The 24,834-nt window shown below is 42.3% G+C and overlaps 1 long non-coding RNA gene across 1 annotated transcript in view; it reads right to left on the bottom strand.

Moving 5' to 3' along the window:
* Positions 1-24,834, bottom strand: part of LOC309963653 — a 143,815-nt gene that overhangs the window by 105,655 nt on the left and 13,326 nt on the right. Inside the window, exons 5-7 of the long non-coding RNA XR_014326304.1 lie at positions 17,883-18,032; positions 16,798-16,884; positions 14,069-14,134 (exon numbers count right to left, since the gene is read on the bottom strand). This is a non-coding gene — a long non-coding RNA (uncharacterized lncRNA). The remainder of the gene's footprint in view (positions 1-14,068; positions 14,135-16,797; positions 16,885-17,882; positions 18,033-24,834) is intronic.

Raw genomic sequence — 24,834 nt, 5'->3', positions numbered from 1 at the left:
ACATGTGGTTGTCCAGGACATGAAACGTCACTAGTGTGATTGAGGAACTTAATTCTAAATTTTATTTAATTTTAATTAATTTACATTTAAACAGCCATATGGGACCATTAGATAGCAAAGAAGTTTCATTCAACAGTTATTTATTGAGCATCCGCTGCATGTCAGGCACTGAGTTAGATGTTAGTGATAAAGCAAGATGAAAAACAAAGCAATCCCTTGTTTTCATGGAGCTTATAGTCTAATAAAGATGATATCAATCATAAAGAAGATGTGGCACATATACACAATGGAATACTACTCAGCCATAAAAAAGAATGAGATAGTGCCATTGGCAGCAACATGGATGCAGCTAGAGATTATCATACTAAGTGAAGTAAGTCAGAAAGAGAAAGACAAATAACATATGGTATCACTTATATGTGGAATCTAAAATATGGCACAAATGAACCTATCTACAAAACAGAAACAGACGCATGGACACGGAGAACAGACTGGTGGTTGCCAAGGGGGAGGGGGTTGGGGGAGGGATGGAGTTTGAGGTTGGGGTGAGCAGATGTAAGCTATTACATATAGAATGGATAAACAACAAGGTCCTACTGTATAGCACAGTGAACTGTATTTAATATCCTATTATAAACCATAATGGAAAAGAATATAAAAAAAGAATGTATATATATATGTATAACTGAATCATTTTGCTGTACAGCAGAAATTAACACAACATTGTAGATCAACTATACTTCTATAAAAAACTTTTTTAAAAGATAGATATCAAACAAATAATTATACCAATAAAGATAAAATGACATTGGTGGTTATAAAGCCAAGTGTTACAGAGCAAACCTATAGAGTCTATTGAGACCTGGTCTGAGTGGCTTATGGAAGTTTCCTGAAGGAGGAATGTTCAGGTTGAGATCTGAGGGATGGGTACATGTTAACCAGGTGAGACCCTTCCAGGTAGAGGGAATTTTGTGGCAGAAGTTCTGAGACAGGTGGCAGCATGAGCCGTCAGGGGAACTGAGAGGGGGCAGCGGTCTGGAGTGCCAGAGCCTGGTGGGTGGGTGCAGGGAGTGGTGGTGGGGTGGTCCAGGTCACACCCCACCAGGTCTTACGAAGCTGCACTGAAGCTTTTGGTCTTTGTACCAAGAACCATGTGAATATATGGAATTATCTTTGGCTGGGAGGGGGGAAAGGTGGGAGGAGATGACATCGTCAGGTAACATAATACTGTCTGAGGTGTGGCGATGTGGGAAAGGCTATGCGGATGCAGGGAGGCCTGGAAGGAGTCGGTAGATCAGGGATGGACTCAGTGAACACAGGAGCTCAAGATCCAACGCGAGGGCGTCTATGTCTCTGGATTCACCATGTCACTGCATTCACTGCATTCACTGCCTTCTGTATTTTGCAGCCAGGATGAGGCTGAGAGCCCACAGAGTGGACTCCCAGGGTCAATCCTGCCCCTACTTACTAGCTCTGTGACTTTTCCAAGCTGCTAACCCTCTCTGAGAATATAGTTCCCTCATGTATAAAGTATATCCTGGTGAAGTTGTTGAGAACTGAGGCATAGGGTGTGCGGAAAGTATTCTACAAATTCTCATCCTCACACCTGTCAGTGTGATTTTTATATCACTCGCCTGGGGATAGGTTCATTGGATATTATGGATGACGGGTTGTCCTTTTCTAGAAAGCCTAGAAGTATCTGAAATGCAAGATAAGCTCTCTCCTATCCAAATTATCATAAGAACTTAATTAGCTGAAGATACGATGGAATGTAAATCAAACACTGAGCATGAGCTATGTAGCAACACTGAGAACTTGTGGGTTACCTTGGACTTCAAATGCCATTCACCTTGGCCTCAATCACCAACTCTGTTCCTTCCACCCTCCTGCCCGCTCCCACTGAATCTATTTGTGTGTGTGTGTGTGTGTGTGTGTGTGTGTGTGTGTTCCCGTGCACAAGCATGCACACTCAAGCACATGATTCAGACCACCAGCTGCCCACTCATTTCAACATGTGTTATTAATGTGATATATGTATATATATCCTTCACTATCAGTTAAAAACAATGATTTTTTAAAAAATCAATGCAGCATATAAACGTCCAATGATTTGTGCCTACCTTCACGAGGAATATGGTCTTACCTTCAGTGAAACTAAAACCATGAAATAATGCTTTTACATTGGGAAATAATGCTTTACAATGGGAAACAAAACAGAACAAAATAAAACAAGCAAACAAAACACCTCTGTGGAAGGGGCTGCCTCCAGTCTTGGGTGAACATATAACTTACCACCCTTCCCAAGATACTTTTGAGAGTGCAGGGGGGATGCTGTTAATAACTAAGATGGTCACCCAGGGCCAGCCTTCCTGCAGCTACGCGCATGTTGGATCACAGGCCTGGGCAGGAACCCTCCACTGCTTGACCACTTGAGGAACCACTTTTATCCTCTGCCACGGCTGGTACATCTTACCAGTTCTCACTCGGACATCCCCTCTGCAATCACCTAAAGGTTTGTGCCCCCCACACACAAATTCATATCTTAAAATCCTAACCCTTATGTGATGGTATTGGGAGGCAGGGCCTTTAGGAGATAATTAGATCATGATAGTGAAGCCCTCATGCTTGGGATTAGTGTCCTTATAAAAGGGACCCCAGAGAGCTTTGTAGCCCTCTTTGTGCCATTTGAAGACACAACAAGAAGTCTGCAGCCTCACCAGAACCCAACCAAGTCCTCACCAGAACCCAACCATGCCAGTATCCTGCTCTTGGGCTTCCAGCCTCCACAACTGTGAGAAAGAAGTTTCTATTGTTTCTAAGCCATCCAGTCTGTGATACTTGTTAGAACAATCCAAACCAAGACACCCCCCCTTCACCCTACGCTAAGAATCCACCTGCTGTGCAAGGGGTGCTGCTCGGCTAAACTGCCTATGGACCACCACTCCTTGGGGTGAACCTTTCATTTTTGTATTATATTTTTAAATTATTTACTTATTTATTTTATTTTTGGCTGCGTTGGGTCTTCGTTGCTGCACGCAGGCTTTCTCTAGTTGCGGCTAACGGGGCCACTCTTTGTTGCGGTGCTCAGGCTTCTCATCGCGGAGCACGGGCTCTAGGTGCACAGGCTTCAGTAGTTGTGGCACGTGGGCTCAGTAGTTGTGGCTCGCGGGCTCTAAAGCGCAGGCTCAGTAGTTGTGGTGCACGGGCTTAGTTGCTCCACAGCATGTAGGATCTTCCCAGACCAGGGCTCGAACCCATGTCCCCTGAATTGGCAGGAGGATTCTTAACCACTGCGCCACCAGGGAAGTCCCTGGGGTGAACCTTTTAAAGGTTGCAAGAAAATTTAATAGGCTTACTGAGCTTCTTCTTTTTGCTTTCCTCTCCCTTCCCAAATATCCTTACCCTCTCACTTTTCCTTTCCCTTGGGAGAGTCAGTTCCAGTTTCCCTTCGTGGCTACTCTTTCCAGCCAGCCTCTGACAGCTCTCCTTTACGATGCTCTCCACCCAGGGGCAGTCACAGCCTCAGGGGTGGTGGGAAACAAGCTGCACACACACAGCATAATTCAGGATGGTGGGTGTTCAGTACCACCTTCGTGAAATAAACAATAATAAGCATAGAGGCAAAAATAAATCTAGGAAGACTTCATGAAGGATGTGAGACTGAACCAGACCTTTAAGGATATGTGCAAATGGGAGTGGGGAGGACTCTCCAAGACATATAAATGTACAGGCAAAGGCCAGGAGCAGGAACAGGCGAGAATCACAACTAGAATTACTTGGTTAGAGCCTCTGAGGGTGGTGAGTCCAAACCCCAGCATCAGCTTCAGAGCCTATGTTTTCACACTCAGTAACTTACACCTCCTTTCAGGGGTTCTCCACTGATTTCTGGACTCTTAACCTTCCACCTCTGCTTCATGTCCAGAACAACAAGAGAGGCTGAGACACTCTGCAAGTCAAGTTTCCTCCAGACAATCCCACAGAAGAATTTCTAGACGAGGAGGTTCCCCCCCATACCATCTCTGTGATATATGTGGTCATTGTTGGCAAAGAGAGGCCCTCCAGAGATGCTCTGTGAGATGTGAGATGACAGGAAGGGGCTCTGGGAAGAGAAGTATCAATAGAAGAAATGCAGGTGACAAGGGAAGGCAGCGAGAACCTAAAACTAAGTCATGGGGCTACCCCCTTGCCGGGCAGGAGAAAAGGAATTTTAGACTCTCTCAGCCTTCACAACCTGTGCAGTAGGTATTGTTAGTCTCGTGTGATTTGTGAGGAAGTCTCAGAGAAGACAAAAAAAAATTGCTCTGAGTCTCACGGTTGAGATGAGGCAGGGGAGGTTTGTGTGAACCTTTTGCATCTTACCCATCTGCTTCTATAATGATGGGTGAAGCTCGGCATGGGGACGGTGTGGAGATCTGGAAGAGGGAAGGGAAGAGGCATCTGTGCCCCTCACCAACTAATGAGAAAGCAGACGGTTGGAGAAGAATCATTTACTCAGATGGGCGTCATCTTCAGGTTCTGTCAGGAAGTAAAGGTTGTTTTGCTTTTGTTCTGCTTTTTTTGTTTGTTTGTTTTATGTCTTTTGGGAATGAAAACCAAAAGCACCACATACCTTATCAAAATCATACAGCTATTCCTTGTGATAAGAAAACCTATCACACAAAACATTGCTCTATCAAAATGCATTAAAGTAGCAAATTATTTTTATTTTGCCTGAGTATATAAATTACTAAATGTTTCTAGTTTCTCTAGCAAGTGTCATGTGAATGCTATTATCTTGCCCCAGTTCCCTGAGCCTTATATTAGATATTATCTAGCATTCAGAGTGGAAAATCTAAAACAAAAACCTGGGGTCAAACAATATTGCGCTGAAAACCAGCACCTGGCCTGAATGCCCACAATCTCAGGGCTGTTCAGTGATCCTCTTGATGTCGACATTTTTTAAAACAGTTTTGCGGATTTTTATTTGAATTCTGAAATAGCAATAGCAGAGAGGTAAATCTCAAAGGTCTGATGTTGTCTTGGATCCATAGTTTTTCATATTTTCCTTCAACTCTTCAGGTGGATAAAACAATGGCAAACATCTTTTCAAAATCTCACTAAGAGATAATCCCATTGAGTTGGCCACATGGGTGGCTATGGGCAGCGTACACACCAGTCATGCAGCGGTGCTCTCTCTTAATAGAGAGCAACAACTACCAGCCCTCGTGATGAATCTCAAGCCCTCCTCTTCTGATTCCAAGTGGAGGCATCACATTTCGACCATCCAACCCCTGTCTCACTCCTTCTTATAACTAGAAGAGCCTGCAGAGACCATTGCTGGCCTCCTTCGGAGGTATGGGCTGATGCCCAAGGATGCAGAGACTCTGGGTTCTTTCCAGAAGCCCCTGGACTTGGTGGACCAAGCTGTGGACTCATGATTCAAGGGCTTATTCACAGGAGCTGTGCAAAATAAAGAGAGGTCCAGTTCATCCAAAGCTGCCTTAAAGAGCCTACAAAATATAAAAATGAAGTCCTCCTGGCCCCCAGGGAGGGGGATAGAAACTGTGTTTGGGGAACAGGGGGCTCTCGATAGGGTACAAGAGCATCTCCTGGGGGTAGAGTGATTTTTATTTGATTCAGACTGGAAATAACAGTTCCTGGCATCATGCAAATGAAAGTACCAAGGAGTCTTTCTTACATGAAAATGCGGCAAGGTGGCTTCTTTTCAGAGTAGCTAAGTAGGAAAATATACAAATTAGGTTAGAGAATGATTGGCTAAATAGAACAAAAACTATTTGGGGGCTTCCCTGGTGGCGCAGTGGTTGAGAGTCCGCCTGCCGATGCAGGGGACACGGGTTCGTGCCCCGGTCCGGGAAGATCCCATATGCCGCGGAGCGGCTGGGCCTGTGAGCCATGGCCGCTGGGCCTGTGTGTCCGGAGCCTGTGCTCTGCAACGGGAGAGACCACAACAGTGAGAGGCCCGCGTAGCGCAAAAAAAAAAAAAAAACTATTTGGGTTTCCAAAATTACATGTTTTGAAAAATATTCAGTGTGTCTAAAAAATAATGGAGGACCAAAAGTAATGATTTAGCCCTAAATCACCTTAGAGGTAAAAGCAAGTAAAGATACTTCTGGCTAGTGAGTTTGCATGCAGATATAAGTGTGTGTATCTGTGTGAACATGTATAAACTTTGTCTCCCAACTAGATAGTAAATCTTTTGAAGACAGAGGCTCTTATATCTGGGCTGAGTTGGAATCAAATAAATTTTTATTGATTCATTAAGATCTACTTCTCTCCCAGTCTTTCTTTTCTTTAAAACGGTACTATTTTCCCCGTCTACATATTAGAAACTCTGATGAAATACAAACTACTAGAGTACAGAGACCACTTACTTATTCATCTCTTTTGGTTCCCTAATTCCATAACACTAAGCACACCCTCAAATAATCCAGACCTCTCTGTTCTCTCTCTCTCTCTCTCTCTCTCTCTCTCTCTCTCTCTCTCTCTCTCACGCACACATACACATACATTCAAATCTTTTATAAGGAAGGCTTAGCACAGCTAATCAATACATATTTACAGAAACACTTTTGAATACAGACTACATCCATGAAAGTAATGAGAGCTCAAAGAATTCCCACCAAGAAATGGAATGGTTTGAGTTTCTGATTGTGGATTCCTACATCACGGAAAGTAGTTACGAAAATTGTAATGCAACTGGTCCATTGGAATAAAAAGGGAAATATAATCCATGTTGGCTGTTTTTCTACCTCTAAGTGTATCTATATATTTTCTTTCTTCCTTTCATATAAACAAACATGCATTGAGCACTTATATATATAAGACACTACTATGTAACAGTGGCTAACAGAAAAGATTTATACAGGTATCTACACTTAACATGTCCAGGAGGAGAGCGATAAAGTAACATGGCTGGCAGAAAGGGCTGGGAGTGTCAAACTTTAGAACACGTCCAGGTTCTGCCACTTTCGTGCTGTGTGACCTTAGGTAAATCACTTAACAACAATCCTGAGTTTCAGTTTCCTTCTGTGTAAAATAGGAATAACAGGACCCTACAGCATTTTCACAAGACTCATAGAAAATCATGAAAGTGACTTGCAACCATTAAAGCACATAAAATGTTAACTAAAATATGATTTTGCAGACAATGGCATATCTACTACATTCACTGAATGGTTAATATTGGAACACTGACCATCCTGGGCTCAAATTTGGCCTGCACTGTGTCTTTAGAACTTTGAAAGCGTCACCAAGATTTAAAACTCAAATTCAGTTTCCATTAAAAAAAATGTGGAAAATCTAATGGACTAAAATTGAGCAGCTGTGCCACTATCAGATGGAAGAGCTACCAGGTAGTTAGCCACAGTCCCCACTACTCCCTTTTGCTTACACAAGTTACAAATCACTATAAGAAAAGAGAGACAGAGGTAAACACAACAAAAGAGGGGATGCTGGGTATTAAGGAGAGAACATTTGCAGCTGAGAGGGCTAGGAGAGCTGCCTGGAAGAAGTGGTATTTGAGCCATACTTTGAAGATCATGTAGAAATGAGGGAAGAAAACATGAATTCCAGGCAGAGGAAATGGTGTGAAAGAAAGTATGGTGGCAAGCAACCATGGCAGGGGAATTGGGAAATGGGAACCACCATCTGAATTAAGAGAAAGGTTTGTGCAGGATATCCATTTATCTATCAAATATTTATTGAGAATCTGTGTGTCAAGTTCTGGAGATACAGAAATGAGTAAGACAGACACTTGAACCTGCCTTCTCAGAGCTTACCATCTAGTGAGGGAGACAAAGAAGTGGGGAAAATGTAGTTGGACTGATTCCTGCCGCATTCTGGAAGGCCTTTGATATCAACCAGGAAAGTCACAGAATCCCTTAATCTCTGCAGAATGGACTTGGTACTCAAGAGTTAGGATCATGAGTTGTAGCTGTGAGTCCTGTTTTGCTACAAATCCCCTGTGTGTCCATCAACTGTTTCATTCACATAGAGATAAGATCAATGTTAGCTACTTCCCAGCTACTGTCATTGGGATGATGACATCATTGGGATGATGACAGTAGAAAAGAGAAGTAAAAGTGTGTTGAAATGCAAAATAAGTTATGCAAATGCACGTTAGTATTACTATTTCTCTGGTCTCCAGGGATCATGTTATAGGCTGTACTGATAACCTCACATCAGAGAGACAGCAGAAATGATTGCTCAGAACTATTTGTGGATAATGGAAGATGGGGTAGAACTAGTGTGAGCGTGGGCCTTGTAACAACACAGACCTAAATTCAAATTTCATCTTCACCGTTTGCTACCTGTGTAACTTTGGATATGACATAACCTCTTTACGCTTTTCTCACCTATAAATTATATCTATAATATCTTTTTCCTAAGGCTGTCATGAGACTAAAATGGAAGAATTTATGACAGTGCCTGGTACACAGTAACTATTCAATAAATGGCAATAAAGGTTATTTTCATTACAGCTCACCTAACTTTCCTAAGATGATAGGAGTTGATTGTAGAATCAGGGAATCACAGAACTAGAAGTGACCTCAAAAAGTGTTTTTCTCTTCCTGAGAGTATGGTCTTGCACATCTGATTCCAGTATTTCTCACTCCAAAGCTGTGATCCTACTTATATATTACCAAGTTTCCTCTTAAATTTAAACCCATTTTATCTTTTTTAACTTCTCTGTAGACTAACAAGACTAGAGAAAGAATAAGTTGGACAAGACTAAGGTCTAGCGTGACCAATCTTCCTAGTTTGCCTGACACTGAGGGGTGTCCCAGGACACTGGAGGTTCAGCACTAAAACGAGGACAGTCCTGGGTAAACAGGGTCGATTGGTCTCTCTACTTCACCTAATGTAGAATTTTTATCTCTGGTTAAGCCGGAAAAGCCAACAGCTGTACAACACACTGCATTCTATTTCTTACTATAAACAAACAGACAACCAAGAGTCATAAGCAACTATAGGCAAATATCCCTTATAGACTAGTATGCACACTACCACCTTTCCCCCTTAAATAAACATGGTTTTTTGGTCAATCAGCTAGGACCCTGATGGCATAGATGTGCACTGCCAGGACCCTACCCTCTGTTTTGGTGGTGCTTGTGACCTTGGAAGAAAGGTAGTCTTCCCTTCCTTATATCTCTGATGCTATTTCAGATGGTGAATCTGACAGCTCCATGCCAGATGGTTTTCAAATGAAGAGCCCATCCTCAAAGTCCATAGTGAGGGGTTTGTTTTTGTGTCTTGTCTTATCAAATCTGGGTCAGAATAAAATCGTGCACCTCCCTTACCTCGGTGACTGTGTATGATCTTTGTCTCCACTGGTTCAGGCTGAAGTCAAGCTCTTCTGTCGATATTTCTGCCTGGTTAATGGTAGTCCTCTCTTCTTTGGCTGGGATACTCTAAGCACTTCACTGTGTGGCCTGCAAACCAAATCATGATGGCTGAAGGCATTGAGCTTCTCCAATAAGTCTTCTGGATCTTCCTTCCAAAATTCCTGCTTCCATTGATGAACAGTTTTTTATAAACTCAAAATAACTTGGGCAACTTTTCTTGCATTGGGATTTTCCTTAATTTTTCACACAGAGACAAAGCCTTGAAGTCAGTCAGGATAATGACTGGTTACAGAGGGAATGAGAAACATTCCCTCTAGAATGCCCTCGATTCCTTAGAGAATTATGGGAAATGTTCCAATAGTGTCCAGTGGTCATTTAGTTTTTCCAGTAATTGAATGACTCACAGTGGCAGAAACCAGGTCCTCAAGAAGTGTTACATCATCCCCTTGTGATAAACAAAGAGAAGCTTCTTAGTGAAGCTGTGCAAACCTAACTTTCAGCAGCATCAGCCACATAATCAGAGTAATATTGAGGAATAATCTGAGTTTTAAACCATTGAAAAACAGACCTTTAAAAAGATGTATGTAGAAGATATTATGACAAATGACAAACAGCAGAAAAAACTGCAACATCTGTGACATACAAGTAGTATGGTTTCCTTAATATATGAAGAGCTCTTATAATTCAATAAGAAAGAAAATTAACAACCCAATAGAAAAATGGATAACGATCACAAGTGAGCTTCTTCACAGGATACACAAATGTCTAGAAAGCATTTGAAAATCTGTTCAACTTCACTAAAAGTAAGTATGCAAATAAAAACAGAATATTTTCACCTCTCAGTGGACAAAAATCAAAGCTTTATAAGACAGCACATTAGTAAAAATGTGTCAGTACTTTCTCAAAATGTTCCTTAAAGTATTAAGGGTGCAGTCTTTTTAAAGAGCAATGTAAATGTTCAAAACCTATAATAAAGCAATAGTAGAAATTTATTTTAAGATGAACTTGTATACAATGATATACACAAGAATGTACATTGAAACAGCGAAGGAGTAGGCATATACTAAATGTTCATCAATTAGAAATTATTAAATAAATATTATGGACTGAATATTTTTGTGTGCTCAAATTCATATGTTGAAATCCTAACCTATGATGATTTCAGGAGGTGGGGCCTATGGGAGGTAATTCAGTCATGAAGGTGAGGCCCTGATAAATGGGATTAGTGCCCTTATAAAAAGAGACACAAGAGAGCTTGCTTCCTCTTCCTCTCTGCTTTCTGCCATGTGAGGATACAAGGAAGAGACGGCTCCCTCTGTAAACCAGGAAGAGGACCTTCCTCAAGAAACTGACACTGCTGGCATCCTGATCTTGGACTTTATAGTCTCTAAGACTGTGAAAAACAAAAGTTGTTTAAGCCACCAAGTCTATGAGGATTTGTTATAGAAGACATAACTGACTAAGACAGGCACATAAAGAGATGCAGTGACGGTGGGACTTCCCTGGTGGTCCAGTGGTTAAGACTCCACGCTTCCACTGTAGGGGGTGCGGGTTCGATCCCTGGTCGGGAAACTAAGGTCCCACATGGTGTGGCCAAAGAAAGAGAGAGAGAGAGAAGAGAGAGATGTAATGATGGAATACTATACAGCTACTATAAAGAATGAGATCGATCTATATGTACTAAATTTTTAACTAAGAAGAGCAAGGAGAGAAGGATGTGTGTAGCATGCTCCTATGTGTGAAAAACAGGGAATATGAAACTAGATACAGACAAAAATAGAGATAGACATATACACCACACTCAAATGAACTTCTGTAAATCTAGGAAATTCTGAGAAGGCACACAAAAATCTATGATAAGCTACCTTTTGGAAAGTAGAATTTGGGGTCAGAGTGAGAGGGAGACACCTTTCTATTTTATATCCTTTTATACTCACGGTTTTTAATTCTTTCTGGAAGGTATTAAGATAATAGCACAAACGGAGCCAGCTTCTGTGCTACATCTACTGATAACCACTAATAGAAAGAGTTAATAAATACTAAATACCTCAATGCCTTGCTGTGTGTCTTCTTTATGTATCATTCTCCATGCATCTCTCATTAGTAGCGCATATCACCCTGTAGAGCTATTGCATGTCGGAGGGCCGCTTCCCCCAGTTGCCTCTAAAGGATAAGCTGGTGACATTTCATGGGATGGGGTGGGGTGCTGATCTGGCCTCCAGCTCTGCCACTTAACATATCACAGTTCCTGTTTTACAGATGAGGAACCTAAAGTTCAGGGAGAGGACAAAGGAATTGTTGCCTCAAGTCACACAGCCAGTTAGCAGTTGAATCATGATCAGGATATAAGGCTCCTTCCCCCAGTCCTACTTCTACTTTGAAGTGACTGGGGAATGCCTGAAGCTTTAGAAGAAATATTGACCTGACATCAACGTGGTACAAGAATAGAGATTCAGATTTTCCTTCTGAAAGATTGATCATCTCATAACCTTTCCTAATTCCAAGGACAGACTTGCACAGGTCAATGGTTGGAGTGGTGATGTTTCCTCTTATTGACCCCCAGAAATACAGTTACAAAGGTCTTGTGTGATGGGACAAGGCAGTATAGTTGGCAGAAGTGCCAGGGAGTTCAAGACTACAGAATGGACCTAGGTTCTGCCACTTTCTTGCTCTGGACCTGTGCTCTGGACCTTGCTCTGGACCTGTGCTCTGAACCTGTGTCACTCAACATTCCAGAACTTAAGATTCCCCTTCTGTAAAACAGGGTAACAGCAGTGCGCAAAGTTTTCATGGGACTCAGATAAAATCATGCAAACGACTTGCAAATTGTAAAGCACTATAAAAAGTGAATTTAAAGAATTATTTCACAGACAATAAGCACATCTACTTGTATTCACTGAATTGTTGATACTGCAAGACTTTGGAGACCGTCCAAGGCCAGCCTAGGATCAAATCTGGCCTTCACTGGGTCTTCAACATTTTAAACGAGTTGTCAACATTTAAAACTCAAATTTCAGATATTTTTAAAAGTCTGGAAGAACTTTAGACCTACATTCTAGCATGATAATAACGAACTAAAAGTGAACAGATGCACCTCATTCAACATGACATATAGAGGGCTTCCCTGGTGCCGCAGTGGTTAAGAATCCGCCTGCCAATGCAGGAGAAACAGGTTCAATCCCTGCTCCGGGAAGATCCCACATGCCGCAGAGCAACTAAGCCCGTGCACCACAACTACTGAGCCTGCGCTCTAGATCCCATGTTCCACAAGAGAAGCCACCGCAGTGAGAAGCCCACGCACTGCAACAAAGAGTAGCCCCCGCTCGCCGCAACAGAGAAAAGCCTGCACACAGCAACGAAGACCCAACACGGCCAAGTAAATAAATAAATAAATAAATTTATAAAAAAAAAAAAAACAGGACATGTAGCGTCGTCCCTAGGTATCCATGGGGGATTGATTCCAGGACTCCCACGAATATCAAAATTCACAGATGCTCAAGTCCCTTATATAAAATGGTATAGCATTTGCATATAACCTGTGCATATCCTCAGGTATACTTTAAATAATCTCTATATAGTAGTTTTGTGGGTTTTTTGTTTTTGTTTTGTTTTATATAGTAGTTTTTATTACCACATGTTCACTGGCCCAATTAGTTTACCAGAAACTTGACTTCAGTAGGGTGGTAACATCACATGGCAATAAATCTTGCAGGAGCCGTCCTGCTGTCAGCAGAACCTGGTTAAGGTTCTGACAGGACTCTCTGGAAGATAACCCTGAACTGGACTTCTCTATCCCACAGGAGCCAACAGACCCGCAAAATAAGAGACTCCTGTGTGTGTGTGTGTGTGTGTGTGTGTGTGATTTATGAGTATATACGTGTATTAGAATTACACAATAAGTAAGAAAATGAGATAAAAATGTATCCCCACAATTCCTCTACTCAAAGAGTATAATATTAAGAGATAAATGGGTTGACTCAGCTCTAAAAATGGAAGTTTGTGATTTATGGATGCATTCATATACTCATTTATTCATTCATTCAACAACTATTTACTGAGTGCCTAATATACTCCTGGCACTTGCCAAGACTCCTGGAAAAAAAAATAAACTCAGCTCCTGTCCCAACAAGCCTACTTAACTCTTCCATTAACTACCTGTACAACTAAACAACTTGACTTAATCTCTCTTTCCATCTCAATGCCTTCACCTTAAAGTACACGTTTCTGCGATTTTGGTTAGCCTAAGTGAGTTTTGTATGGGTGGAAACGTATTAAACTATGTCAGTGAGCAACAGATATTCAATCAACATTGGCCCGAGCTGAGTCCACCACTTTATAGAGAAGGCCCTGAGGCCCAGCTGGTTAGGTAACTCGCTCAGATGTGCAGCTAGTTGTTGGCCGCGCCAATTCCCAACAGTACTGCTGTCACCACCATCAGCAGAGCCCAGTAGACCTTCAGACCCCTCAGCCACACCAGGATACCTTCTTTGGTTTTAGCCCAATTATTTTATAGTCTTTCTTCTGCTGTCTTTGAGTTCTGCATTTGTAAGATGGAGTGCTTAGGTTATGCCTGTAAAATGCGTGCTTTCCTGGATTTAAAGATTCTCTCTGCACTCGTGGTTTGCTCATAATTGTTCGACTGCCAAAGCTTCACCTTCACTTCAGGCACTCTGATTTGAATTTGGGGTTATTAATTAAATATCACAAAAAGAACTTCAACTTACATGGTTTCTTTCCTTCACGCTTTAGAAAAGGGAGTTCTGTATTCAGTACCGCTGAATTCAGGTGCTCTGTGGACATGGACAAGAAAAAGTTACATCTTCGTTTCCATCAGTTGCTAACTGAAATTTAACATTACCTTCAGATATAAATGTAGGGAACAGACTGTAGTAGTCTTAGAATTTTGTCACAATTCAAGTCACAGGTATGTTTATATCTACATAATGGTTGTTGCAGGTTTCTTGAAATAGCTTATGAGCTCACCACTGCTTTGACAGTAAGGTACTTATTTGGGTCCAGCTTTAGGTATTTTTATTTAATATGTTAATAGAAGCACATAAATTACCATAGCACAAATTTGATTTTTTAATACTTTGACAACTTTAAAATAAACGTTTGCCTTTGTTATTCTGTGTATTTTATTTTATACATTTAGAAACACTAACCTAAAAAAAAGAGTCTATCATCTCCTCCAGATTACCAAAAGGATCCATTGCCACAGAATGTTTAAGAATTCTTGCTTTCAGAGCAATGGTTCTCAGTTGGAGATGATTTTGTCCCCGTCCCCTGGGTACATTTGACAATGTCTGGAAACAGTTGCTACTGACGTTGAGTGGGTAGGGTACAGGGATACTGCTAAACGTTCTACAATGCACAGCACAGCAACCATGCACAAAGAATTATGCCCAAATGTCAATCGTGCTGAGTTTGAGAAACCCTATTTGGAAGCAATATACAACAAAAGGCCAAAAAGTTGCTGGTCTCTCCATTCCCACTGAATTCCCACTTAGAGTCATCTGTTTTGATATTCTTGCCCTCCACCTGAGTAATCACATAGAGGAAGTAGGTTTGTTTTTGTTTTTAATTCTTGTACCCACCCCATCTCCAAGTATTACAAGTTGCCCTAGATCCGTGAGCCAGGAGCTCTGAACAGGATGAGTTATGAGTATTGATGAATTTATTGGACCAACTTCTTAAAAATGTAAGCAAGGAGTCAGTGAACCACAAGCAGAAGCACGATGGTCCATAAGCCCTTTGTCTAGATACCAAGGCCTTGTATTGACTGTACAGTTAATTTAGTGCTTTCCTCAAGGGTGACCTCTTTTAAAAGGGCTCCCTTCAAGGCTAGGAGGGCAGCAGGAGGGAAGGAGGAGGTGAGGAGACCAAGTATCTTCTCTATCCAGGCACTAGTAATAACAACACGGGACACAAGTGAACCAGCCATCTGCCATGTTTTCCCCCTCTCCCCTCAGTAATATATTCATCTTCAAAGGAAAATCTTTCATATGTCAATTTTTAAAAATAAATTTCTCCAATGAAAGAGCAGAGATTGAATACTACAGGCTTAAAAAAAGAAAAAGTACAAAGGGTAGAAGTCAGAATAGCATTTTTAAAACTTTTGTAGGAGAAGCCTTGACAAATAGCTGCTTTTCACCTGGGCGCATTTTACGTTACCCATCCAGGCTGTGAGTAACACTCCTTTCTGCTTGGAGGTTCTGAAAAACATCTGGCTTGGTCTGGCAGCGACCAGCCTTGCTGGTGAATCTCTCTTGCTATGTAATACCAAAACATAGGACCAGAAACTGATGCCCCAGGACAGTATAAAGGCAAAAGGTAGATCAGGGACTTCTCGTGAGTAAACAATACAACTCCAAGTGGGCTGGTGTGATGGTTAATTTGACGTGTCAGCCTGGCTGGATCACGGGGTGCCCATATATTTGGCTAAATATTATACCTAGATGTGTCTGTGAGGGTGTTTCGAGATGAAATTAGCATTTGAATCAATGGACTCAGTAAAGCAACTTGCCCTCCTCAATGTGGTGGGTATCATCCAATCCACTGAGGGCTCAAACAGAACAAAAAGGCAGGCGAAGGAAGAATTTGGCCCTTCCTGCCTGAGCTGGGAAATTGATCTTCTCTTGCCTCACAGCTTCAGATTCTCAGGCCTTTGGACTTGGGCTGAATTACACCACTGGCTTTCCTGGGTCTCCAGCTTGCAGTTGGCATATCTCAGCCTCCGTAACTGCAAGAGCCAATTCCTTATAATATATATCTATGATTGGTTCCCTATCTATCTACCTATCTATCTATCTCCTATTGATTCTGTTTCTCTAGAGAACGCTGATTGACTAATAGAGCTGGCTAACTCCTGAATCCCCAGTCCACGGCACAATACTTGGCATGGAGAAGACATGCAATAAATATTTGTTCAGTGAATACATTCACTAATGAATAAATAAATCACAATCACCTTTTAAAAAAATATTCCTTTTCCCATTTTACAAATGAAGGAACTCAAGGAATTTAAGTATGCTTCCCCCAAATTACAGAATTTCTAATAGATTAAGCCATTTCATGAGCTCCAGGTCATCTGACTGGAAACACCTTACCCTAGACATTATTTTTTTCTCTTAGGGATTTATTTAAGGCATATCTGGTCTCAACACACATTGAATGGGCTCAAGAATGATCTGGCTGGGGCATGACTCACACAAGTGATTATCAGCACACACGACAATAGACAGTTTGGGAAGTACTATGTTCAGCAAAATCAAACATGTTTCTTTACCGTAGGACTTAGAGCTTTTCATATGCCAATACATGGCAGAAATAGAATGCAATATTTCCCAAACCTAACTGAGGAGCACGTTTTGGGAACAACGTAAAGCAACATTTTGCAGTAATTTTTTTGAGAAATATGGTGTAGGCATCTTGCCTCTCTTGTCCTCACTACCTGATTGAATGGTGGCCAGAATGGAGAAATCATCTCACTGCATCTTCAGAACAACCAGCCTGAAGTGAGGCAGCTGTTCACCACCATCTGGGGATGAGAGATACCAAGAGAGCATTTTCAGAATGAGGACCCAGCTCCACTGTTACTCAACCAATCAATAGCAAAAAAAAAAAAGCACATTGCCTGTGGTTGTTTCAACCCTACTCAGGAACAGAGCCACTTTCTGGAAGGCTGGGCAGTGCCGGAATGCATGTTCATCATCACTCTCACAACCAGTCAGAAAGCTTGATCGGATACATATGCACAAAGAAAGCTGGAGTTGTCGCTCTCCTATCTGCCCTCAATGAAGAAATGTGACATGAAGTACATTCAGTGCTGCCAAGATGATCCCCTTCATCAGGGGATACGTGGAGACTGTTTGTGGCCTAATTCTTTCACCTTTGTTATGTGCATGGATCATCCTTTAAGAGACAGGAAAATGAAACTGATATAATGTTTACATGCCTGCCTTCCTACTTGGCCCTAAGAATTTCAAGAAAATAAGAAGTCACATCCCATGACGTATGTATTAACTTTAAACTTAGAACAGAAAAAAAAAATGGTTTCCGATAAATAAGTAAATACAGACCAAATTATTTCACAGGTTCTTTCTTTTCTTTTTGAATTCTGATTGGATTGAAAGGTATGTCACTTCAACAAAAGAGTTCTAGTCTCTTGTCGGATGTCACATCATGATGCTGTAGAGTCTCTGGAGGAAAACATTTGAGGAATGGGCATCTAAATGGGCTACCTAAAGCAAAACTGCAAATGGCCTAGATACGCAAATCCATTGGAGGGGAAGAGTAATCAGCAGAAGTAGCATTGAGGAAGCGTTTCAGAATAGTGAAGAGGCTGTGACAGTCAGAGTCCTAATTCAGTCATTCTCAGTGTACATGGTGGTTGAGGACACAAATAGCTAGATTTGCAGCCCAGTTTTGTTACTTATAGACATAGTAACAGTGATAGCTATACAACCTTGAACAAGTTATTTAAACATTCTATGCCTCAGTTTCCCTCTGCAAAAATGGGGAAAAAGTAATATCTACCTTAGATGATTATGAAGACTCAGCATATGTAAAGTACCCAGAAGAACACTTGGTACAAAGTTAGTTTTCAATGCATGTTGACAATACTAGTATTACCAGCTGCATGACCATGAAAAGCCACTTCACTCCCACAAGTCTCGTTTTCTCCATCTGTAAAATTGAAGTAATCATAATGCTATCACAATATTATAATGAAGAACAAATAAGGCAAGGGACAGAACTTAAAGCGTAAAAACATCATGTCACAAAGGTAAGGTGATTATTCTCCTGCTATGATACGGTGGTTCTTTTTTCCCCTCAGTTGAAGGTATTTCCTCTTCGTTCCAGGACCTCAGATCTCCTCTCTGGGCACTGACCTTTCCAGTATACAAAGAGGTACAAACTTGCTGTGTGTGCCAAGGGAGGAACCCGTGGTCCATCATCAGTCCTTGCCATCCGTCACCATCAAGTGTCCAGAGCCAGAAAGCAGGGTGCCAGCCGTGACTACTCTGTCTCACCACCTCATCAACTTAGTGGGTCAGCACTTCCTCTTGTGTCCACCTCCAACACAGAGACCTAATCCTCCACTTCTCCGTGTCCATAGCTACCATCCTAAGTCACGTCACCATCATTTCTTGCCAGTGATAGCTTTCTGTACTCCCACTTCCACACTTTTATGATCCAATCCATTTCATGCTCCCCAGTACAGATGGAGAAATCTTTTAAAAATGTAATTCCAATCACATCTCTTCCCAGCTCTAAATCCAACAATGGTTTCCCATTCTTATAAGGCTTTCCAGGACACAGTCCTCACAAGGGCCCTGACTACTTCCCCAAGTTTATCCCACACCACACCAGTCTCCTCAATTCCTACTCCAGTCACCATCTTACTTCTTCCCCCTATCCCATAGGTCTTTCTCAATGACTTGAATACACATAAGCTCTTCTCTACCTCAGGACCTTTGTCCTTGCTATTCCCTCCCCTTGACTGCCTAAAGAGCTGACTCCTTTGTATCCTCCGTATCTCAGCTCAGATGTCATCTCCTTAGAGAGGCCTTCCTGACCACCCCCAAATGCCTATTTGCATAATATCCACCCCATAGAGTTATTATGAGGTTTAAGTGAGCAATGCCTTCAGAACAGTGCTTAACATATAAGAAGTACTCGTTAAAAACTGTGAATCCCATCATCATCATCACCATCATCATCATTACAATCATCATTCTCTACCATGGCAGCCTATTAAGTTGCATGGAAAACACTGCTAAAAGGGTGTGATTGTGACATGTGTTTGCTTACTTGCATTTTGTCTACCCAGCTGTTAGTTGCATGAGGTACAGACCTTATCTGTTTTGTTTCCTGGTGTATCCTCAACCCCCAGCAAACCACCAGTCACAGAGCAAGCTCTAAATATTCGTTGAAGGAATGAAAGCAAATGAGTCTCTCTTGGCTGTCAAATGGGTTCAAATTGCCGAAACCCCAGCAGGACCCAAGGCAGTGTCACCTGCCGGGCAGCCCGACATCAAGCCGCAGGGAACAGCACTGCGCATGCTCCAAGTGCACAGTCTCTCCCTCCCCCGTCCTCCCCGCCCCCCCCCCCCAGGTCCCTGTTTGTATTCAACGCGTCCCTGCTTGTGCGAGAGAAGCAAAAGATCCCACAGAACTCTTTTCTTTATCCTCTTTCCAGAAAAATGGGCCAATTCACAGCTGCAAACGTTAGGCGAATTTCCTGTCTGGGAGTCTGGAAAGTGCCAAGAGTGGAGATCAGCAGCCAGCCAGCGAGGCCTCTGTTGTCATTGGCCCAAACAACAACAAAAACAGCCACAACCGCCGCCACCACCACAACAAAACATGCCACGTGGGCACGGGCACACACAAACACGCCCACAGAACCAAACCAAACGGACGCGGCTTCGAGGAGGAGCTTCTGGGCTGCGCATTCCGGCGGGAGGCACATCCCTTGGCCCGGCGCCAAGGCAGCCCCACTCCCAGCCCCCCACCATCTGTCAGCAGCGTTCTGCCTACTGTAAATGCGCCGGCACGGGACACGGGCTAACAGGGAGCAAATGCAGGGGAAGGGAAAACAAAGCCCTGCAGGCAGTGGAAGAAGGTGGCGAGGGCTCTGACAGAAACTGACAAAAAGCCGGGAAATTCAAACGGAAAGTTTGCCCTGAAGACCTTCGGCATGAGGGCTGGGCTGGGGGCGGATGTGGGGGGGGGGGGGGACGGAGGGGTTGGGGGATGCGGGGATGCGGGGATGCAGGGAGGGAGGTTGGCAGTCTGCGGAGAGGCTGGTGTGGTGTACAGCTAAGGAGGCCGGCTTTTTTCAGACTCTATGACCAGGAGCCATTATTTATAATCCATTCCCGCTGTGCATGGATTGCCCAATAAGGCGTTCTCTTACAAGAAAAGGGGAAAAAAAATTTTTTTTAAACACAAAACTTTGTTCCAATGAAACTTCTGAAGGAAACATTTCATCAAGACATCACACGTAATGGAATGGAGATTGCTAAATTCTCTATCAAATAACCATTCAAATTAATAATTCTCAAATTATTAAATTTAGTAATTAATTATAATCGACTAGAATTATTAATAATCTATTCATTGGAATAAGCTGCCCTTACTTTGCTACCGAGAAGTTGGGTTGTTAGTTTTCTGTTCTCATTTGAGAAACCTTGGGGGAAAATAATCAGGGTATTTGTCATTTCTCACTGTGGATAATAAAAATATTTTTATGAGCCCATTTGTCAACCAAAAACTGCAGCAGCAAAAGAACCCGAACTATCTAAGAGTCCTGCTAAAATGTGTCTGCATTTTTGCCTGAGTGCTGGGGATTCTGTCTGCACTGGGTGGACGTCTTAGAGTTTTCATTCCTTGCCTTTGAATGCAGGGACTCTCTTACAATCTTCAAAATATGGACCCAGGTCACCAGGCATTTGAGGACAATTCCACAAGCTTAACTTTATCTTCCCTATGTTAGAGATAAAGAAACTGAGGCTAAGAGAGTTTTAAAATCACCCAAAGTTGAAATGGCAGAACTTCAAGATTTGGGGGCTTGAGGCCCTATCATTCTTTTGTTTTAAACAGTGAGATTCTGCTAAGATGTTATTATTTTACTTTGCTCTTTTAGTTCTTGCCACAAAGCCACAAATACTATAAATTCTAATTCCCACTTTTCAAAAAAAAATATTAATTAAGCAGGTAAAACAGGAGAAAGTTTTAACCAAGATGGCCAGAAACAAACCAGCCTTCATTCTCTTCACTCATCAGTTAAATATTATTATTTGATCCCTCTTTAAGAGTTGATTACTAAAAAATAAAGCTGGGAAAGGAAGTTTCAACCCCAAAACACCTCTGATTGACAGCATAATAGCTTGGCTCATTACCCCTAATCGACAGAGTATACATATATTTACAAATAAAAACACACACCAGATGTATTTTCATCCACAAGGTGATGCTGTCAACTAAAATAGGGAATGTGCACCAATGTACAGCATCCATCATTTTTAAGACAGATTCACCACAAAATCTCCCATGTCGTGATTCATGGATAAAAGCCTGTACGTGTGCCGGTGGCTGTGATATTGCCATGTGTACAAAGAAGGGTGAGATGCTTCAAAAAGCACCAGCCCTAAAGTCAGGAGAGTTCGCTTTGAGCGCAGGTCCTGACATTTCCTAGCTTATACGCTTATGCCTCAGTGTCTTCATCTGTAAAATGGGAATAATAATAGCGTCTACAGAATTGCTTTTAAGTATCATATGAGGCAGTGGGTGTTTAAATGTTTTGTAGATAGTAATATACTAACATAGTTCTCCTTTTTTCTATATTTCTCCATTCCCTTCAAATGTCCTTCTGTTTCTCCCAGACTGACCAGTGTTTAAAAGAAGACGTTACTACTCCTACCCTCTCTTCAGAAAGTAAAAGTCAGTTTGAAGGTGATCTTATAATATATTGGAGACCAGCCTTACACTCTACAGCAAAACCCATTTTCAGGGGCTTCCCTGGTGGCACAGTGGTTGAGAGTCCGCCTGCCGATGCAGGGGACACGGGTTCGTGCCCCGGTCCAGGAAGATCCCACATGCCGCGGAGCGGCTGGGCCCGTGAGCCATGGCTGCTGAGCCTGCGCATCTGGAGCCTGTGCTCCGCAACAGGAGAAGCCACAACAGTGAGAGGCCTGCGTACTGCAAAAAACATCATTTTCAATTTCACCTACAGAGAAACCACACAGAAATAGCTTTCATTTCCCTTTCCTGTGGAATGTAACAGAATTTTCAAAAATCCTACACAAAGCTCCTCTAGGGGCATCATGGATGAATTTCCAAACTGTGCTTCATACGTGTCTATGAACAATCAATGTAAGTTAATACTTTACATTAATGTCCATAACAGTCATTCATTCGTTCATTTGTAACAAGTGTATTGAGTGCCTGCTTTGTACAAGGCAGTTTGCCAAGTCCTAGGGTGAGAGCAGGAAACAAATAGACTCACTGGGGGCAAATGATGTGGTCCTTTCCGTAGATTTTCCTTTTGTATAAAGGAATGACTCAAGTTTTTAGGAATGTTTTTGAATTTTTAGAATGTTTTTGAATTTTTAGAAGATTTCATTCTTGTAAAAGAGTAACAAAATAAGAGCCTAGGAATCTGGTTCTCTTCCTGGCTCTACCAATATTTGAGGTCTTGAACAAGTCACTTTCCTGCTGTGAGCAGTTTCCATACTTTCCTGACATTTAAGGCTTTTCAAACTCCTCTCGCTTTGCTTTCTGAATTAGTAGAGCTGCTTCTCCAAGAACTATTTGACCAAGGGTTAAATTTGGGGAAAGTGTTTCACTCTTCTGAAGTGTGTTTTATCTAATAGAATGTCACGGCAGGGAGCTGGACAAGGATATAGTCTACAGGGGACTTTGGATAGGAACAATGAAGTGGGACTTTAAAAATAGCTTTCCAGATCCTTTACTAGGCTGAAGGCTCCATAAGAACGAGGATTGAGGTTGCCTTATTCATCGCCATTAAACCCTCTGGTACCTAAAATGGTGCTGATCGTCAGTCCCAAGTACTTGTGGAATGCACTTTGTGAATGAATCAGCTTATGATGATAAATAATATCTAGCATAAAATAGAGAATATAAGATGAACTATCCGCTTATAAGATACATATTATATATACAAAATATATAAGGTGAAATAAAGCTTCCCACTGCTTCATCAGACCTTTTGAAACTCCCCTAAAAAAAAAAAAAAAAAGACCACGATTCTACATGGCTGTAGTTGCCTACCGAGACAAAGCCATGGTCTGTGCTGGAGCGAAGTTGATTGCTCCCCGATGCTAAAGCAATCTCTAAAAATCCCTCAATGGCATCCATTCATGAATTAAAAGATTGGAATAGGGTTAAAACAGCACTTTCTGGAAGCCTGAGGTCTTGGACTCTGATCCTGCCTTTTCCCTTAATAACCATGTAACCTTGAACAAATCCTCTCCTTCTCCTGACCTAAGTTTTCTTGTTTGTAAACAAGAGGTTGTGATTTCTAAGGCTCCTTCCAGGCATGGGAATTTAGGAAGCAAGTGTAAAATTATACACATGTGACCATTTTTTAAGCAGCGCTTCACCATCCAAAATGCCCCCATTACTTTATTAACTCTATTCCCATCTTAAGTTTGGAAAATTGGCAAAATGAGCACAACTGTTTCAGAAGTTCATGTTGTATTAGATCAACATAGCAAATAGACACTTGCCTAGAAAGTAATACCTCTTGCCAGAAATAGGCTGGCTGTGAAAAACATTGCCCTGCAAAGCCCTACCCAGCATGCAACTCTGCCTCCCCACACCTCTTCCTCCCCACAGCTCAACCTGCCCCGAAAGACCAACCAGGACCGGGGTTAGAGATGCAAAGTAGCCTCTCATAGGACTCAGCGCTGAGTCACCTCTGTGGACAGTATGTCAGTTTGAATCGTCAGCCTTAATCCTTCATCCTGAGTCTGGGAAAAACTGGAAAGAATGGTTTCCTCACGTAGTCATTCCCAAGTACTTACTGAGTCCCCAGCAAGGGCCATGTCCCCAACTCATTCCTGGCTCGTGCACTAGACTCCTCCCCCCTCGCCCCCATGCTGTCCAACTCTCTCACCTATAGCTCAGCTCACTCCCCTCAGTGACAACCCTTCTACTGGCTGTTTCACAAGAGGAAACTTTGACTGCATGGAGGTGACCTGGCCCAGAAAGCCTGAAAATATCACAACTTCTAAGACCTGGTTTAAAATGGACCGGGTGAGTTAAGCTTTTATTTGGACCAGGTGAGATAGACTTGCCACCTGCAGTGAAAGGCAAGGTAAAAGGAGCAGAGCCCCAGTAGGTACCAAGCAACAGACTAACGGTCACCAGTGCATTTCTTCAGAGATCGCAGACTGTCTGCAGAATACCTCACTGTGGCTAGAATTCCTTACCTGGAACAAAACTATTATGGTCCAGTAAGTGAAAATGCTGATGTGTTCAGGTTTTCTAATAGGTATCACTATTATAGACCTGGAGGATCCCTGGAGCCATGAGAACCTTGATCCTGTTTGAACCCTCACCATCTGAATCACCAGGAACTAGAACGCAAACTCTGAACTCTAGTCCAGTAGCTGGGTCCCTACTATCCCTCCTTGATTCCCATTATACACCTTGAACGTGGAGGATCACCTGCTCTGTGTTCTCTGCTGATCCATCAGAAACCCTGTTAAAATCTTCCGAGCCCCTTGATTCTAACCGTTTGCACTTCTTTTACCTATTACCTATGACCATGTTCAGCAGCTGCACAAGGAAGTCAGCTAAAACTGGTGAGTGTCGTACCCATGGTGACAGAGCTCACACGGGGAGAGACCAAGGCCAGGTTCAACCAAGGAGGCCTAAAGCAGAGTATCTGGGTGAAATAAAGTCTTACAGAAGGAAGTTCAGCTGGAACCATAATATTCACCATCAAGTTCAAAGGGTG

Source organism: Leucopleurus acutus, assembly GCF_964270905.1.
Source record: "Leucopleurus acutus genome assembly, chromosome: 7".
Classification (NCBI taxonomy): domain Eukaryota; kingdom Metazoa; phylum Chordata; class Mammalia; order Artiodactyla; family Delphinidae; genus Leucopleurus; species Leucopleurus acutus.
Note: the sequence above shows the minus strand (reverse complement) of the source record. Positions and strands in the feature narration are given on the sequence as shown.